The 19,822-nt window shown below is 40.1% G+C and overlaps 1 long non-coding RNA gene across 1 annotated transcript in view; it reads right to left on the bottom strand.

Moving 5' to 3' along the window:
* Window positions 1-4,080, bottom strand: part of LOC127543007 (uncharacterized) — a 35,041-nt gene extending 30,961 nt beyond the window's left edge. The window contains exon 1 of the long non-coding RNA XR_007949056.1: window positions 3,422-4,080. This is a non-coding gene — a long non-coding RNA (uncharacterized LOC127543007). The remainder of the gene's footprint in view (window positions 1-3,421) is intronic.
* Between the last annotated feature and the right edge of the window lie 15,742 nt (window positions 4,081-19,822).

Genomic DNA, 19,822 nt, shown 5'->3' on the forward strand with positions numbered 1-19,822 from the left:
ACTGAGTGGCCAGTAATAGTTCATGGCCTAAGCCTCAGTTGGTCATTGTTTGGGTTCTGATGGCTCAGAGTGATTTTGAGTTGCAGCTGTTTTTATTCTGGCCAGAAACACTGAGGGTCTTCTCATCCAAGACTGATTTTTTTTTGAGTAGACAAACTTTTGCCTCATTTCTCCTCTAGCCTTAAATCACTGAATGGGTGCTGCCTCAGAGAAACTGAGGCCTAACAAGACCTTAGTTTAAAAAGGCCAAAGTTTCCCACTGTATATGGGACCATCTCCAGTCAACCTGACACATGTCTTGCCACTGAACTCAGCAGACTCTGGAGCAGAAAGTGAGGCTGGTGACCTCGCACATCTCTGCCTCACTTAGATCCAATTCATTTGCAAGTCAAGACGTCACCATCCTGATGCCATTGGTCCTCTTCCAGAAAGAAGGCTGAACAACATGCTAAAAACAACAAGATAAGATCAAAATGAATAGATGATTTAGACATAAAGGGAGATGCCATAAGCAAATTAGGAAAGCATCCATTTTGGAAGGTAATTTTGAATTAGGCAAAGAAAGTAACAAAAATGATGTGTCTGCTGAGTACAGAGAAGTAGATAAAGATCTTTATGAAGTAATATAAAGTGAATTAAGCAGAAGCAAGAAAATAGTAAATATACACATTACTACAACGATTTAAATGGAAAGGATACAACAAAAGATTGAAAATACTTCTTAGGAAATATTAAAGATTGTGGGACTGAAAAGAAAACAGGAGAAGACATCCTTTCCTTTCCTTGCCCGAGAGGTAAAAGGCCCACCTTTTCCTAAGGGTATCAAACAAGCTGTGCTCACTTTTCTATTCCTCCCTAAAATAAAAAAAAAATTTCTTATATGGCATGTCTCACAGGGGGAGAGAGCAGGATATATGGGGTACCCAGATGCTGTAAGAAACAAAAAACAATAATTTTAAAATGAGTTCAAGTATCTTGATGGGATGGAAGGAAAGGAAAGAAGGAAAGGAAGGATTGGGGGTTAGTAATTATGAGTATCAGATCTCAAACTATACTACAAATCAGAGATTATGAAAGCAACTGCTGTTATTTAGTCCGATTTGACATTTCCTGAACCTGATAAGGTTTAGATTTAGGGAACCAAAATGAGATTAGGGTTTCTGGTGCTCAGGGAGTTAAATGATAAGGTCTAGTGGCAGGTTCGGGGTTCAGGGAACCAAATAGAGAGGTTTGGCTCCCCTGCACCCCCTTGGGATTCAGCACAAGGGTAGGGAGTTTTGGGGACTCCTTTCTGGTGGTACAGTGGTTCTCTGTAAAAGAATTTACAGTCCCGAAAACCTAGATTGATAAAAGAGGTTTATTATGGGGATTAGAAGTAAGGTTAGAAATCCTGACAGAGAGGCATAAAGTCTGCTTAGGAAATAAGTGAGGGTAAAGAGAGGATGGCACGAGAAAGAGTATTCCCGTGGACAGAGGCCCTTGGCATAGCTGGCATGTTTGGAATCTCTGCCAAGAGAAGGTTTAAGTTTGGCTCTTTTATAATGGGAGCTTTAGCTGAAGGGAACTCGTGAGTGGAGTCCCAAGTAACAAGGATGAAACTGTTTGTCCCTCGGGGCAAGGTCCCTCACTGAGGCAGAGTTGAAGGAGATTTTCTCCCTTAAGGATTTTTAGAGTTTCAGGGTCCCCTCTTCAAACCCATGTAAGGTTTTCTTAGCAAAGATATTGGAAGGATTTGCCATGTCCTGCTGCTGCTCATTTGATAGGTGAGGAACTGAGTTAAACAGAGTTGAGTGACTTGCTGAGGGTATCACAGGTAGTAAGTGTCTGAGGTCAGATTTGAACTCAGAAAAATGATTTTTTCTGAGTTTAGGCCCCACAAAATACAGAGATGCCCAGAAAATAAGTTCAACTTGTTAAAAAACTGAAAAATAGATCAATGGGAAATATAAGGTATACAATTTACAGAATCAAAAAAAAATGACTTAGTGTTTAATATATCCAAAGAGAATATGTTCCAGAAAAGATAGGGGTACCAGGGGAGGACACACTATTTGATTTTTCTAATAGTATAAGAAAAAATTAATTTGCCAGAAATTTGATTGAGCATAGCAACTATAACAATCAAATTATAATTATGTTACAAATTCATATATGAATTAGATATAAAAAGGCAATTATAGCAAATCAGAGGAGTAATGGGCTAATTACTTTCCATATCAGTACATAACAGAAGAGATTTTAACAGAACAAACAACAGAGAGAATCACAAAAAATAAAATGAATTTATTCTGCTTCTACAATTGAAATGCTTTTGCACAAACGGGTCAAATACAGTTAAAACCAGGAGGGAAACAGTTAATTGAGGGAAAAAACATCTTTGTAAGAATTTTATTACAAATTCCCCATTTTTGTTCTGAAACAAGGCACATGGAAAGTCTCTTTCACAGATCCTGATTATAAACCAGAACAAAATATAACTGTATCATTGAATTAAAGGACCTCAAACAAAAGAAACAATAGAGATAATATGGAGAAGTGGAAGGGAAAAGTTCCTAACTTAAGTCCTTACCAAAAAAAATGTTGAAAACTATCTTTAAACATAATTGGAAAAAAAATACTTCTAAGAGATGGAAAAACATTTAAGGATGAGTTATTTTGTAAAGGGAGAGACCTTCAGAAATCAATTAATCACTCCTTGTTTTGACACATAAATTCATATTTTTGTAACTGGGACTATATTACAGTAAGATATGCTCATATTCCTATAAATTCCATTCCCTTTGATCTTCAAGGCAAGATTTCACAATAAATATTGGGTGACATATATTAAACATTTTTTAAGCTGTCTTTTCTCTCTCAAACTCTAAATCCAAGCCAGTGATGGGAAGAAGGGAGGCAGAAAGAAAGAGTGGAAATGTCCATCTGGGGAAACGAGCAAAGGACCCCTGCTGGTAAGGGGGTAATGGAGAGAAGGAGTTTCAAGGGAGAACAGAAGGAAACTGATGGAGAGGCACACATACCACCAACTGCTCTTGTCCCCAAAGGCTTCTCCCTGCAGGTCTCCAGCGTAGCCCAGCCCACTCTACCACACCCCACTCTACTACACTCCCGAGCCTTCCCGACAGAGCCCTGGCCAGGCAGGGGAAGCCCCGGAGGGGCAGACCCACAGAGATTCAGGTACATACACCCCCTCCCACACCCACGCACACTCTCACACACAGATTTTCCTGCCGATTTACACAACACACTCCAAAACAAAGGTACACAGACAGCCAGGACCTTCCACCCACCTTCCACACATCCTCCCGGGCAAGAAAGTAGCCAGTTGGGGAGGGGGGAGGTTGGGAAAAGGCGGCCATGTCCAGGGAAGAGAAGGGAAAAAAGGAGGGGCTGAGGTAGAAGCAGAGAAGGGGGCCCTTACCTCACTCACAGCCGCTTAGGCACTAGCAGGACCCTCGGGATCCGTCAGTCTGGAAGATGGGGAGAATGGAGAGGAGGGGTCTCACGGGGGCCGGGAACGGAACTGACGGGGGCCTGCAGACCCTCAACCGCTCTCGTCCCCGAACATCCTCACACTGAGACAGAGTTAGGCTTAATAAAAGGTGGGAGGGGTAGTCACTGTGACGTCACCGGAGGGGGGGCTAGTCCGCTCCCAGAACTGAGGGAGAAGCGAGGAGTAGAGTAGGGGGCTTTGTGACGTCAGGCCCAGAACAGTGGGAGTGCCCCTCCCCCAATCGTTTCTCTTGGCCTCCCCCACCCCCACAGGTTAGGGGAGGGGGTCGCAGGGATCTTCCACCTGGAAATGGGCCCGGCGCTGACCGGGTCCTCGGTTCCCGGGGCCGGGCGTGAGGGGCAGCCGCTGAACTCGGTCTGGTGTAGCTGAGGGGCGGCCCGCTTACTGAAACTGGGGGGAAGGGTGCCCTGGGCTTCAAAGAATTAAAGAGCAAAAGAGCTTCAGCAGGGACTTGGATTCCTTTCAGCCCCTAGAACAGAGGAGGAACCGGGTAGTCTGGACCAGGGGCACCTCTCAGCGTCCTCCTTTCTACAGGCAAAAGATAAAAAACAGAACGGATGGCAAGGACTAATTGGGAAAAAAAAATACTTCTAAGAGATGGAAAAACATTTGAGGATGAGTTATTTTGTAAAGGGAGAGACCTTCAGAAATCAATTAATCACTCCTTGTTTTGACACATAAATTCATATTTTTGTAACTGGGATTATATTACAGTAAGATATGCTCATATTCCTATAAATTCCATTCCCTTTCTCTTCTACTAACAATCTCTAAACTTCAATTTTCACATCTGTAATATGGGTGTGATAATAATACCTATATTGAATAAATTACAAAGTGTTTCTAAGACACAAACAAGATCTTTCCAAAGTTTTTCGAACCATGGCATAATAAATGTTATCATTTATTATTATTATTATTAATTTCTAGTCTTTTTGATAGAACATACATCTCCCACTCCCATTCCTATCTATTAGTGATGGGGATCAGAAAATTCTCAACTCTTCAGACTTCTCCAGATTAAATGGCACCAGGGGTGAAGGTACAGTGACAAATATAAAAAAGAGTTGGGTAGAACATTGGTCCTCTTTGGACAATCAGAGAAGATCAGAAGAAAAACCTTAGGATGCAAGTTTAGCCCTGTGAAGTGTAAAAACCTCTGAGCTAGCTCTCACTAAACAGCTAAAGGAGTACATGGACAAATAAAAAGGGAGAGAGGTGAAATGTGGCAAATGTTTTCATATAAATAAGGTAAAAAATTTTTTTACATTGAAGGAAAATGAAGGAGCTAAGAGGGAGTAAGTGAACATAACTCTCATCAGAACTGGTTCAAAGAGAGAGTAACATACAAACTCAATTGAGTAGAGAAATCTAACTTACCCTACAGGAAAATAGGAGGGAAAGGGGATAAGGGAAGTGAGAGTAGATAGGTAGATGGGATAGTGAGAAGTGAAACACTTTTCAGGATGGACAGGATGAAAGGAGAGAAGGAATAGACTAAACAAGGGAAGAAATAGGATCAAGAGAAATACAGTTAGCAATCATAACATTGAAAAATACTTGAAACCAAATTTTTTTTCCAATAAAAAGCCTCATTTCTCAGAGAACAGAGTCAAATTTATAAAAAGATGAGCTTTTCCCTAACTGATAAATGATCAAAAGATCTGAACAGTTTCCAGATGAAGTAATCAAAACTACTTATAGCCATAAGGAAAAAAAAGTTCTAACTCACTATTGATTGAAGAAATTCATATTGAAACAATTCTGAGATACTACTTTGTGGTGTTCTTCACTTCTTTAAAATATAATGGTTCTCTCTGGGAGCAGGTTTCTCAGGGAGGTTTTCTGGAGGCAGCCTTAGTTTCAGTTAAAAGTAATAATTACTCAAATGCAGCCAGGTGCTGGAAGTTCAGATCTTTTATTACTTCCTCAAAATAGTCTGGCTACTTTTTCTTAGAGACCTATCTCTCTGCTTGGTTCCAAGAGCTCCCTCCGAATGTCTCCAAATCCAAAGGTTTGTCCTTCAGCCTCCAGCCAGCCAGGTGGAAAATGGAATGAATCTCTCTTGCCTCCGAGAGAGGGCTTGTGGGCTTCTTCCCAGAGTGCTCCTCTCCAACTCCTAGCAATGTTCCCAAGTAACTCATTTGACTGGCTCTCTGAAGCTCTATTTATGCTCCTTCTCCGAGAGTGGGATTCTGGGATACAAGAGAGTGGGATTATGGGTTTCCTCCCAGAGCACTCTCTGGCCCTGGGAGCTTCTTGCTTATATGAGCTCTCTAAAGGTGTGAACACAAGCATTGTTTCTATCAGTTCCACTTAGTACCTTGTTTCAAGTTCTGGCCCATAACATCTCCTTGTAGGACTAGATCAGTGATACTGAACCATGCTGAATTAAATAACTATTGTCTCTATCAACCCTAATGACTTAATAGTTTGTAAAGATTCCAACACTACTTCATATCTATTAGATTATCTCATAGGACAGAAAAGGAAAATGACAAATGTTGTATGGAATGTAGGGAAAAGGAGACATTAATGCACTTTTGGCACAATTGTGAACTGATTCAACCATTCTGTAGAGCAATTTGGACTTTTCTCAAAGAGCTATAAAGCCATATAAACTCTTTGACCTACCAATATCATTACTGGGTCTGAGGCCAAAAATAGGTAAAAAAGGAAAAAGACCTATATGTACAAAAATATGCATAGCATATTTGTCTCAGGGCAAAAAAAAAATGGAATTTGAAGGGATGTTCATCAACTGGAGGACTGCTGAACAAATTGTAGCATGTGACTATGATGGAATACTATTGTGTTGTAAGAAATGATGATGGGACAGCTAGGTGGCACAGTAGATAGGAGGACCCGAGTTCAAATGTGATATCAGACACTTAGCACTTCCTTGCTGTGTGATCCTGGGCAAGTCACTTAACCCCAATTGCCTCGGCAGAAAAAAAAAAAAAAAAAAAAAAAAGATAATGAACAGGATACTCTCAGGAAAACTTTGGAAAGATTTCCTTGAGCTCATGCAAAGTGAAATATACTAATTACAAAGTTAACAGAAATACTGTGTGATAATCAGCTGTCATCAACCAATAACTTGGTTATTCTCAGAAGTACAATGATCCAAACAACTCTGAAAGACTCATGAAAACAAAAGCTATCCATCCCCAAAGAAGAAACTGATTGTTTCTGAATACAGATTGATGCTTATTTTTAATAGTTTTTTTTTATTTTTCAAAGTACAACAAAGATAGTTTTCAGCATTCATCCTTGTAAAACCTTGTGTTGCATATTTTTTTCCTCTCTTCCCACCTCCCCTTTCCCCTAGACTGCAAGCAATCAAATATAGGTTAAACATACGCAATTCTTCTAAATATATTTCCACATTTATCATGCTATAGAAGAAAAATCAAATCAAAAAGGGAAAAATGAGAGAAAAAAAGGAATCAAGCAAACCACAACAAAAACATGAAAATACTATGTTGTGATTCATATTCAGTTCCCATAGTCCTTTCTCTGGATGCAGATGGCTCTCACCATCTCAAGTCTATTAGAATTGCCTTGAACTACCTCATTTTTGAAAAGAGCTAAGTCCATCACAGTTGATCGTCACATAATCTTATTGTTGCTGTATACAGTGTTCTCTTGGTTCTACTCATTCCATTTAGAATCAGTTCATATAAATCTCTCCAGGCCTTTCTAAAATCATCCTACTGATCGTTTCTCCTAGATCAATAATATTCCATTACATTCATATGCTGCAACTTACTCAGCCATTCCCCAACTGATGGGCATCCACTCAGTTTGCAATTCAAGGAGACTTTTTAGACTTTATTTTTCTTGAGGTATTTTTGGAGGGGTCTATGTTTTCTTGTACATTGTGAATTTTATGAAAATGTTGTCCTTGAGAGCAGTTTGGAGCTATGCTGAAAAAGTTATTAAACTGTGCATACATACCCTTTTAACCCAGCAGTGTTCTACACTTTGGCACATACAGGCCCCTTTCCCTCCTTTAAGATCTCTTTGGGATATAAGCCCAGTAGAAACAAAATAAATAAAATGTTTTCTGTGACTTCACATGTGCCTTCTCAATGTGGGTGGGGAGTGAGGAGTGAAGAATGGCGAAAATCTGGAATTCAAAGTTTTAAAAACAAATGTTACAAGTGGTTTTACATATTACTGGGGAAAAATAAAATACTAAATAATAATAATAATAAAACAAAACCCTAGATCTGCATAGAAGTTTTGAAGTGGAAACACAGCAGGCAGCTCAAGTTCCCAGGTAGAAGCTTGTCCAAATCCACTCAAGTCCCATTACTGAGCCACTGCCAATCATCATTGTGCCAACATAGAGAGTTAAGAAGAGCAAAAAGGTAGAAGGTGGACCTCAACAGAGGAAGAGGAGCATATACTGCTGATCCCGAGGCTTTGTCCTTGGCAGGTGAAATACCTCCAACCTAAGGATAAATTCTGGGGGGATAGAAAGGATTATTGTAGAGCGAAGAAGACTCTTATGAATCCAGGCTATCAAAGTAGCATTTCTTAAGTGCCACCTGTGCATATGCTCAGAGCTGTGATCAAGTACAATTCCTTCTACTTTATACTTTTCATGAGGTAAAAATAACAGCTGTCCAATATTTGTCATTTTATTAGTTCCCATGTAAGATTAAAGTCATTTAACATTTGTGAAGAATTACAAGCCAAGTTCTGATTTTCCTTGAGGAGACATTGGTTTAGCAGCAAAAAGATGTACTTGGAGGCAGAATTGTACTCTGAAAAGAGCTTTGGCTACTAAACAGGAAGAGGACTTGGATTCAAATGCTAAAGATGTATATGAAAGGCTTCTTATACATGGTGGGATATTAACCAGAACTTGACAGGAACCAGGGAAATTGGGAAGCAGAGAGGAGGAAGGAGAGCATTGCAAGACATAGGGACAGCCTGTTAGAATGGCCAGAATAGGGAGATGGACTATCCTGTGCAAAGAGCAGCAAGGAAACAGTGTGACTGGATCATAGACAATCTGCAGGGAGATGATAGGTGTAGGAAGGGTACACAGATTGGGGCAGGTTTTGATGGGCTTTGGATGCCAAAGAAACAATTTTATATTCCATCCTTGATGTGATAGGGAGCAGCAGGAATATATTTAGGGGGGGGTGTGGGGGTAGTGGTGTTATGGTCAGAACTGTGCTTTTGTAAGATCATTCTGGCAGCATCACCGAGGATGGACTGCAATAGGCACAGAGAGGAAGGCAAGAAGGCCACTCAACAGCTATTGAGGTAGTCTAGGCATGAGCTGATGAGGGATATCCACCCTAGGGCTTCTCCAGAGTAATCCCCAGGTTCTTCAGGTATATACAAGATGGGTCCTTGTCAAATGGATTAGACAGAGCTCATGGATCAGATCATGGGTGAAACTTGCAAAAAAGGATAGATTTAGATTTAATATAGGAAACACCCAAACTAGTAAGGGGAGAGGGCTGGAGTGCATCTTCTACTTGTAAAAGGCCCAGGACTGATTAACTGTCCCAGGTTCCTAAGGGCAGGTGGCTGGAGCTGGAGATCAAGGTTTTGTGGGCTGCTGAACTTAGTTTGGGATCACTGGAGATCAGTTTCTGCATCTACAGGAGAAGAACAGGAAGGCAGAGGGGACATCCAGTGTTCCCCATAAAGGAATAACCAAATAGCTGTGGTAGTCTGAGACCTCTATTCCCACAAAGGGACTTAGATTCCTGACAACCCCAGAGCAGAAGAGGAAAGAGGTGGTTTGAAGAATAGGCAGATCTCAATCTCCTTTCTCCAAGCAGGAGGAGACAAGATCAGGCCAGTGCTAGGAAGGACATGGAGGCAACTTGGCCTGCTCCCATTTCTACCCTTAGCCTAACTTGGGCTGGAGGAACCTGGAGGCAATTGTTGCTGGCCACTTTATGTCTCCAATGAAGGAGAGTTGAGGCAGAACATTGGGGATCCTTCTCTACTCCATGCAAGTGGAACCTTACACTCTTTAGAGGGTTCAGGAATCCTGCCAGGAGCCTCTAGAGATGAAGAAGAAAGCAAATTGATAAAGTACTTGCAGAGATAGGGATGGATAGATGAGGGATATCTGGGGGACTCCCAGAGAAGGAAAATCCCTCCACTGACACCTTCGCTGCCTGCAATTTGTGCTCTCAGAAAATTGCCTGGAACATGGTGAGCTTAAGTGATTGTGGTTCCTCAATAAATTTAGGCTGTAGGTGGCAGAAGGTTGAGGTGTCAGCCCAAAGACTGTCTCCCTGCCCTGGGAAGCTGGGGAGATAAATGGCCATGCTCTTCCACTTGGATGAGAGACAGGCAACAATGTCAGAGGCTCAGCAGCAGGTGAATCCACAGAAATGAGCAAACAACCAAGTCCAGAGACCATGCTTCAGGCTAAGTGTTAATGTAGCCATTGACAAGGACAGAACTTGGAGGAAATAAGTACAAAAAAAGGACTGATCTCAGCTAGGAAAAAATATTTGTTAAATAAGTAGCCAGTTTTAACCAAGATTTTACCAGTGTCAAATCAGAGAAGCTCAAGCACAGTATAAAAAAATAGTTCTGGACCAAACAAAAACCACTGAGGGAAGACTTTAAATGTATCTTTATAGCTGTAGTAGAGCTGGGGCTCCAATCTGGCTCCTCTAACTTCATGTTCCATTATTTTTGCCACTTCACTACTGCTTCTATCCCATGCGAAGCCTTTCCTTCAACATCTCTTATGTGTATTCTTTATCTGCTGCCTCAAGTCCATTAATAACCATATGTGAGTTTCTATGGAGATGGAGACCAGAGGGGTTGTGTCCAGAGAAGATGTGTCATTTTATCTTTCCTGCATTTCTATGCTGTTACTTCAAAGCAAACCTGGTACTGCTAACTGACCAATGACTACCCAGGAGCTCATTTTATTCCAACACTGACCCTGAATAAAGAACCTGCTGCAGCTACAAAGATATGCAGAGATATGAACTGACCAAAGGAAGCTTCCTCCTGACTGTAGCACTGCAGGTCCAAACCTTTGCTTTTCTATTAGAGTCAGGAAGAAGAAAAATCCTATCAACAATTGTTAAGGGACAGGTCAATTCTCCAAGAGCCTCCACAGCTGTGAATCATAATATCTGAAAGTAGTTGCAAGGAATCCTTTGCTGACACAAGTGTTGCAGACTGGGAATGAGATAAATTGGAGGCAGAAGGAAGAGGAGAGAGGTCAGACAACACAATGGCCTCTCAGTGAGAGAGGTCAGAGAACAGCAACTGCCTCTCAGTCTCCTTGTATCATCCTCTCACATGACGGGATCCATTCTGCAGGTCTGGATTAAATCTCCAGCAGCCACTGTCAGGTGGCTTCTGTGTATTTCAAAGCTCCTATGTATTTCAACAAACAATTATATCCATGAAAGAGTTGGGAGAATTGGGAATGCCATAACTAGGCTCAAATAATTTGAGGAAGAGCAGAGTTGACAAAACAAAATTTGAGGTAGTCTGCTCCTACTTTATTGGATTTTGAGTGATATTCCTTTAGACTATAAACCATTTGTTGAGCACCTACTGACTGTTCACCATAGTGTTAGGTTTTACAAAGGAGTGGTAAATTGATAAGAATGAGAAGGACTGGAGATTATGGGGAACAGCTCCCAAACCAAAAGGACTGGCTCTGTTTTTTTCTTTTCCCCTTGATTCCCTTTAAATCATGAAGTGACAGTTCCATCAAATTAGACACCCCTTTGGGGAAAATAACAACAAATACAAGAATAGGGGTTGTAGGGCTCAGAAAATGGAAATAGTGGTTGCCAATGGGATATGTAATACAGTGTTTAGTATTGTGATTGATGAAGAAAACGATGTGGCACCAAATGATGTTACTTAGGAACGCACCAGTTATTGGGTTTCAATCATGTGAAAAATTCACAATGGCTGTTCTCTGCGGCAAAAGTTAGGTGAATTTAGGAAAACAGATGAAGAGATACAATAGACACAAAGTATGGTAACTATGAAAGAGAGTGGGAGAGCATATAGTTGGCAAGAAGAGTATTTTAGTAATTAATGATGAAAAAGACATGTTCCCTAGTGGAATTAGCATTAGCCAGGAGAAAGGAAATACCCCAAGAGATTAGGCCATGCCCTTAGCTGGCAGGCTAAATTCTAAGAGGGGTGTAGTAGCCTAAAAGAGTTAGCTACAAGAAGGAGAGAAACTCCATAAGGCACCATGGGGTTCGAGAAGCGAGACATTAGGGAGCAAGGTGGGGTGAGGAGAGGAAAGACACCATATAGCATGGAGTAGGGTGAAGGGGAAAGACACAAAGAAACAAAGTGCCATGGTGACCTGACCTGGGGGCTTACCAAAGATGGAGTGGGACATAAATAGATTTATATGAGAAATTTAACCTCAGGGATAAGATTGGGATTTCTTGGCTGGACACAGTAAGTTAGGGCCACCCATGGGGGAGAGGGAAGTAGGGAACCTTCAAAGAGGGTGGAAAAGGTCTGACATAACTTGGAATTTTTGACTGGACACAGGAAGGTGGGGATATAAGGTTAAAGTGATCCTCATCACGGACCTTCCCTGTTTGTCTCAGGGCAATACTTCAGTCTCTGCCATCTGCACCAAACCATCCAGGACCTCATCACTTAGCACAGTTTTCTGCCCATAGAAATTGCTCAACAAATGTTTTTTCCATAAATTCATTCATTCATGGTTGGCAGAACAGAGCTCTCCTTAAAGAGATGATAATTTTGGGGAGGTTAAGCAATTAGTAGCCTCCAACAGTTGGTCTCTGGAAAATATGGAAAGGCAAGGTGCTCCAAATCACTATTGATCAGGGAAATGCAAATTAAGACAACATTCAAAAGTTCTGATAAAGGCCTCATTTCCAAAATATATAGAGAATTAACTCAAATTTATAAGAAATCAAGTCATTCTCCAATTGATAAATAGTTAGATATGAACAGACAATTTTCAAATGAAGAAATTGAAACTATTTCTAATCATATGAAAAGGTGTTCCAAATCATTATTGATCAGAGAAATGCAAAATAAGACAACTCTGAGGCACCACTACACATCTCTCAGATTGGCTATGATGACAGGAAAAAATAATGATGAATGTTGGAGGGGATGTGGGAATACAACACTGATGCATTGTTGGTGGAGTTGTGAATGGATCCAACCATTCTAGAGAGCAGTTTGGAACTATGCTCAAAAAGTTATCAAACTGTGCTTACTCTTTGATCCAGCAGTGCTACTACTGGGATTATATCCCGAAGAGATCTTAAAGAAGGGAAAGGGACCTGTATGTGCCAAAATGTTTGTGGCAGCCCTGTTTGTAGTGGCCAGAAACTGGAAACTGAGTGGATGCCCATCAATTGGAGAATGGCTGAATAAATTGTGGTATATGAATGTTATGGAATATTATTGTTCTGTAAGAAACGACCAGCAGGATGATTTGAGAGAGGCCTGGAGGGACTTACATGAACTGATGCTGAGTGAAATGAGTAGAACCACGAGATCATTATACATGGCAACAAGACTATATGACAATCAATTCTGATGGACATGGTGCTCTTCAACAATGAGATGATTCAAACCAGTTGTTTGTTCAGTGATGAAGAGAGCCATCTACATCCAGAGAGAAAACCATGTGAACAGAGTGTGGAACACAACATAGTATTCTCACTCTCTCTGTTATTTGCTTGCATTTTATTTCCTTTATCAATTTTTTCTGTTCCTTCCTTCTTGATCTGATTTTTCTTGTGCAGCAAAACAACTGTATAAACATGTACACATATATTTAGGATTTAACATGTATTTTAACATATTTAACATGTATTGGACTATCTGCCAGCTAAAGGAGAAGATGGAGTAAAGGAGGGGAAAATTTGGAACAAAAAGTTTTGCAAGGGTCAATGTTGGAAAAATTACCTGTGCATATGCTTTGTAAATAAATAAATAAAAAGAAAAATGAATAAATTAAATAAAATGCAAGAGAAAACATATGGAAAGGCAATGGCAAAAATATCAAGAAAATGCAAGTGGGAGCAGAACATGAAAGAATGGATTTCTCATGGCAACAATTTCCCTATCTGGCAGAATATAAAAATAAAGCTTGGCAACTGTTCTTTAGGAGTTGCTTTGCTTTTATCAGGAGGTATGTTAACTGTTTTACACAGTGATGGCTATTGCCCTTCCACTGCAATTGAAAGAGGGAGTGGGGCAGCAAGTGCCAGACAAATTAAGCCCCCTTAGAACAGAGAATGGGAAAATAATTTGAACAGGCAATGTCAAAGAAAGGAGGGGTCTTAGAACTCTGAATGTCAAAGGTGGGAGGGGCCTTAGAACTCTGAATGTCAAAGGTGGGAGGGGCCTTAGAACACTGAAGTTAGAGGTTGGAAGAACCTTAGAACTTGGAATGTTGAAGCTTGAAGGGTTTTAGAACACATTGTCAGAACATTGAGGGGTCTAGAACACATCCAGTAAAAGCCTAGAAAGGCCTTAGAACTCAGAATGTCAGAGCTTTGAGGGGTTTTAGAACATTGAATATTGCAGTTGGGAGGGGGGGCATAGAGCACTGAATGTCATAGTCTAGATGGGCCTTAGAACACTGAATGTCAGAGCTTTTAGGGGTTTTAGAGCACTGAATGTTGGAGTTGGGATGGGCCATAGAGCATTGAATGTCAGAGCCTAGAGGGGCCTTAGAACACTGGATGTTATAGGTGGGAAAGGGCTGTGAAGTCCGGACTAGCTCTCTGGAGGCCTCAGGATCAGCCAGAATCAGGATAAGTAAAAGTCCTTGGTCTTTAAGGGGAGAAGCAGGCAAACTGCCATGAATTTTGCCAACGATCTCTCCTCGATTCTAGAGTCCAGAATCTCCACCTATCTCCTCCTTGGTCTGCTGCCAAGTGACTCTGGCCCTTCTCTCATCATACCTTCTAGTCCTTGCCTATGATTATCTTAACACCAAACATTCAGCCAGCATCAACTGTGAGAAGGGCCATGTATCCAAACATATACCAATAGAGTCATTGTCTCATATTGAATAGGTAATTAGCCTTAAGTACTCAGTTGTCTGATTCAAATATACCTTTTCAGATTTCCAGCCCTCTACATCTCCTGCTTTCTTTTGTTTTATAACACAGGTGGTCATTCCATCCCTGACTTCTCAGGAAGGGAGATGAAAAGCACCAAAGGGAAGTGGGGAGTCAAGCCAGATATTGCTAACAGATTTCTGGGCTGGAGGGTCTTACTAGAAATAGGTATGCACAAAACCATCAGCATGGGAGGTATTACACAAGCACATAGCAATAAAGCACAGGCTATTAATGGTGACTCTCCCCACAGTCAGTGCAGGCTCAATGTGGTGCAACAAACATGAATTGTATATGCAAGTAGTGATATAACAAACAATATGAATCAACACAGTGTTGTAAACGATTGCCAAAAGTCCTAGAAGGAGGATATGTAAACAACAATCACATATACGCCTTCTTCAGCAGCCAAGAGATAGTCCCAATCTATTGTCCATTGCTTCACGTGTCAGGGAATTCAATGATCCCCACAAGTTTTTGAAGTCCTGCAACAGTCCTTTTATATGTTAGGGAATCCAATGATTCCAGCAGATTTTGAAGTCCTGCAACAGTCTTATCATGTCTCAGAGGATCCAATGATTCCTGAGGGTTTTCAAGTCCTGCATCAGTCTCATTAACAATTTTTGATGTGTCTATGAGTCAATTGCCATAACTGCCATGCTCTTTCGGTAGTGGGCACAATCAACGATGGAAGCACTCAGTGTTTCTTGGGTCTTCTCCTTTGTTTCCAGATTTTTCTCTTTTTCTGTCTCTCTCTAAGGTGAATACGGCTCATTGGCACCCATCTGATTCCTTCTCCATCTGTAGAGAGACAATCAAATCCTCTCCCCCAAGCAGTTAACCTATCTGGTCCTTTTCATTCACCACTTTCTGGATCTCTCCTCATTACCTGGTGATTATCTAAAGATAATGGAGGTGCTCACACTGGGCACTGCTCTTCTGGTGGGTTATAAAACCTGTCTGCCAGAGCCAGTGCATCTTTGTCAAAAATCTAAAAGTTAATAGTATAAAGAGCTAAATTTTCAAGTTCTCTAGGGTTACCTGTGGCTCCTCCTTTCTTTTGTTTTTGGAAGAGTATTTTGATGTCTCTATTTCTCCTCTCTACTATTGCCTGTCCTTGAGGATTAAAGGGTATGCCAGTGGTGTGTAAAATCTTATACTGTGCACAAAAGTGTGCAAAATGTTTAGAAGTATATGCAGGTCCATTACCTGTTTTCATTGCTTGTGGCACACCCATAATTGCAAATGCTTGTATGAGGAATTCAGTGAGATTTACAGAATTTTTGGCAGCAGTGAAACAACAGGTGATGTTGATGAAGAGACTCCAGCGGAGAGTCACCAAAACTTGGAGTGAACACTGTAGTAGAACAGTGTAGGTGGGTGGTCATCTGTGGGAAATATTTTCTAAGAAAACTGAGTACACTAAAAGTCTCTTTCTCAAACCCCACTGAAAACATTTCTGATTTACCTTCAAAATCAAGAGAGTAACAGGTAGGGCCCATAAATACTTGTATCAATACTGCAATTATTCTTACATCATTTTGATATATTTTAGAAACTTATTTCATACAAAAAATGTGTATATATGAATATATGTATATATACATATACACATACACATATGGTAACAGGCAGAGGACTAGGTCAAGTTTTAAATTATCTGATTGCTTATTTTTAAAAATAGAATAATGAGAAAGTTTGCCAAAAAACTATCACAACTATCACACAAGTGACCATATTATATTACAAATTCATATTTAAATTAAATGTGAAAAGGTAATTGAAAGCTAATTAGAAGGGCAAGGAAATTACTTTTCATATCTATATATAAAAGAAGAGGTTACTATAGAACAAGCAACAGAGTGAATCAAAAATTTTGAAATGGATTAATTCTACTTTTACAATGTTGAAATACTTTTGCAAATCAAATAGATCAAATATAGTTAAAAATAGCATTAAAAAGATACATTTCGTTGAAGAAAAACATCTTTGTAGCAAAGTGCTCTAACGACTGGAACATAAAGAACATATAGAAGGAACTATTCCATTTTCCATAATTAAACACCATTCTCTGATGTGTCAAACAACTTGAACAAGATTTTTTCTAAAAATGAAATTCAAGCTATCAATATCACAAAATGCACAAAAACTGTCATAGAAATGTATATAAAAACAATTTTGTTCTTTCAGCATTTAAGTCATAGAAATAAGAAGGTTCAGGGACAATCTCCCATTGTGTTCTGAAACAAGCTACCTGGAAATTCCCTTTCACCAGGTACTGATTGTAACCAGAACAAAATATAACTATCATTAAAGATCAAAGGAAAGAGTCAATAGAGACAATATGGAGAAAGGGAGGGGAAAAATTCCTAATTTAAAATCCTACAGAAAAGAATGTTAAAAACTAGCTTTAGAGGTAATTGAAAAAAAAATACTTCTAATAGGGAAAAAGCCATTTAAAAGTGAATTATTTTATAAAGTGAAAGATCATGAGAAGTAAAATAGTATCTTCTTATTTCTCCATATAAGTTTTAATCTTTGGAAGTGGAATTTTATTAAAGTAAAATATGTTCTTATTCCTATAATTTCCATTCCCTTTGATCTTCAAGGCAAGATATTATCATCAATATTTGGTAATATATTAGAAATATTTATTCTAAACTGTCTCCTCTCTCAGAAACTTCAAGTCCAAGCCTAGGACAGTAGAAAAGGGAGGCAGAAAGAAAGAGGGAAAACGTCTATGTGAAGAGCAGAGCAAAGTAACATCCTCAAAAGCTTCTCCCTGCTGTCTCCACAGCATCCCAGGCCACTCTACAAAGCCCCTCCACCAACCTCCCAGCCCCCCAGACAGAGTCCTGGCCAGGTAGGGGAAGCCCCTGAGCAGCACGCACACTCAGATTCACACAAGTCCATAAAACCCTGCCGGCACCTACATAGACTCACACACAGATGATCTGATCTTCATACACATTTTACACACACACACACACACACACACACACACACACACACACACAGAGAGAGAGAGAGGTGCTGATGATTCCAGGACCTCTCATCCAACCTTCTGCAATTCCTCCTGGGGCCTAAGAAAAGCTAACTGGAGAGAAAGGAGGTTCATGTAAAGGCGGGTTGGGGAGGGAAGAGAATAAAAAGAGAAGAAAAGGAGGGGCTGAGACACGAGCAGGGGAGGGAGCACTTACCTTTCACAGGCAGTAGCAGGGGCCTTGGGATCTGTCAGTCTGAAAGGAGCACGAGAAGCACTAAAATTGCTCTCCTCCTCCTACATCCTCATACTGAGAGGAAAGAGATATATTTATTTTTTAAATTTTTAAAAAAATTATAACTTTTTATTGACAGAATCCATGCCAGGGTAATTTTTTACAGCATTATCCCTTGCACTCATTTCTGTTCCGATTTTTCCCCTCCCTTCCTCCACCCCCTCCCCAAGATGGCAAGCAGTCCTTAACATGTTAAATATGTTGCAGTATATCTTAGATACAATATATGTGTGCAGAACCAAACAGTTCTCTTGTTGCACAGGGAGAATTGGATTCAGAAGGTAAAGATAACCCGGGAAGAAAAACAAAAATGCAAGCAGTTTACATTTATTTCCCGGTGTTCTTTCTTTGGCTTTTGTCCATCATTGATCAATTGAAGGAGATATATATTTAATAGAAGGTAGGAGGGGGCAGTCACTGTGACATCACCGTGGAGTGGGGTTATCCTTCTCCCAGAGAAGAGGGAGAAAGGAGAAAGGAGGGGAGGGGGCGCTATGATATCAGGGCCAGTGCAGTGGGATCCCCCCCTTCCCTAGTCATTTCTCTTTGACCACATCACCCAGCCTTGTCTGGAAGCTTGGGGCCTTCCCCTGCCCCCAGGACTCTGTCTGGGGGGCTGGGAGGTTGGTGGAGGGGCTTTGTAGAGTGGCCTGAGATGCTGTGGAGACAGCAGGGAGAAGCTTTTGAGAATGTTACTTTGCTCTGCTCTTCACATAGACGTTTTCCCTCTTTCTTTCTGCCTCCCTTTTCTACTGTCCTAGACAGTTTAGAATAAATATTTCTAATATATTACCAAATATTGATGATAATATCTTGCCTTGAAGATCAAAGGGAATGGAAATTATAGGAATAAGAACATATTTTACTTTAATAAGTAAAGTAGGGAGGGGGCCACAGAGATCATTAAAAAGGGCCAAGGATACACATGTGAAAGTTGTTTGTAGCAGCCCTTTTTGTGGTGGTAAGGAACTGAAAGCTGAGTGGATGCCCATCAATTGGGGAGTGGCTGAGTAACTGGTATAGGACTGTTGTGAAATATTATTGTTCTATGGGAACCAATCAGCAGGATGACTTCAGAAAGGTCTGGAGAGACATAAAATAAACTGATGTGAAGTGCAGTATGTAGAACTAAAAGAACATGGTACACAGCAACAAGATTATGTGATGATCAACTCTCGTGGAATTGGCTCTTTTCAACAATGATTCAGGCCAATACCAATAGCCATGTGATGGAGAGAATCATCAGAGAGAGGACCCTAGGGACTGAATGTGGATTTCAACATAGTTTTTTTTTCATATTTGATATTGTTGTTTGCTTATCTGTTTTTTTGTTCTCTTCTTTTGTTTTCCTTTTGGAGCTGATTTTTCTTGTGCAAAATGATAAATGTGGAATATGTTTAGAAGACTTGCACATGTTTAACCTGTAGTGGATCATTTGCTGTCTAAGAGAGGGGGAGGGGAAAGAGAGGGAGAAAAATTTTGCATACAAAGTTTTACAAGGGTGAATGTTGGAAATTATCTTTGAATGTATTCTGAAAAATAAAAAGCTATTATTATTTTCAAAAATAAAAATTTTCCTCAAAAAACATTATGTTGTGGATATTGTGTACATTGTTTTTTTTTGTTCTGTTTTCATCAGTTTGCATCAATTCATATAGATTCTTTTATGCTCCTCTGTATTCACCAGGCACATCACTTCTATTACATTTATGTACCACAATTTGTTTAGCCATTCTCCATTAACTATGGGCATCTGAATGTTTCCCTTTGTTATTGACCAGCAAAAGTCCTTGCTATCAATATCTTGCAGAATATAGAGTTTTTCTTCCTTTCATGGATTCTGTGAGGAATAAAGTCAGTAATGGAGTCTTATTTAAAGAGTATGGACTTTATTTGCACAATTCCAAATTGCTTAAAGAAATCATTGGATC

Source organism: Antechinus flavipes, chromosome X (assembly GCF_016432865.1).
Source record: "Antechinus flavipes isolate AdamAnt ecotype Samford, QLD, Australia chromosome X, AdamAnt_v2, whole genome shotgun sequence".
In the NCBI taxonomy this organism is placed as follows: Eukaryota; Metazoa; Chordata; class Mammalia; order Dasyuromorphia; family Dasyuridae; genus Antechinus; species Antechinus flavipes.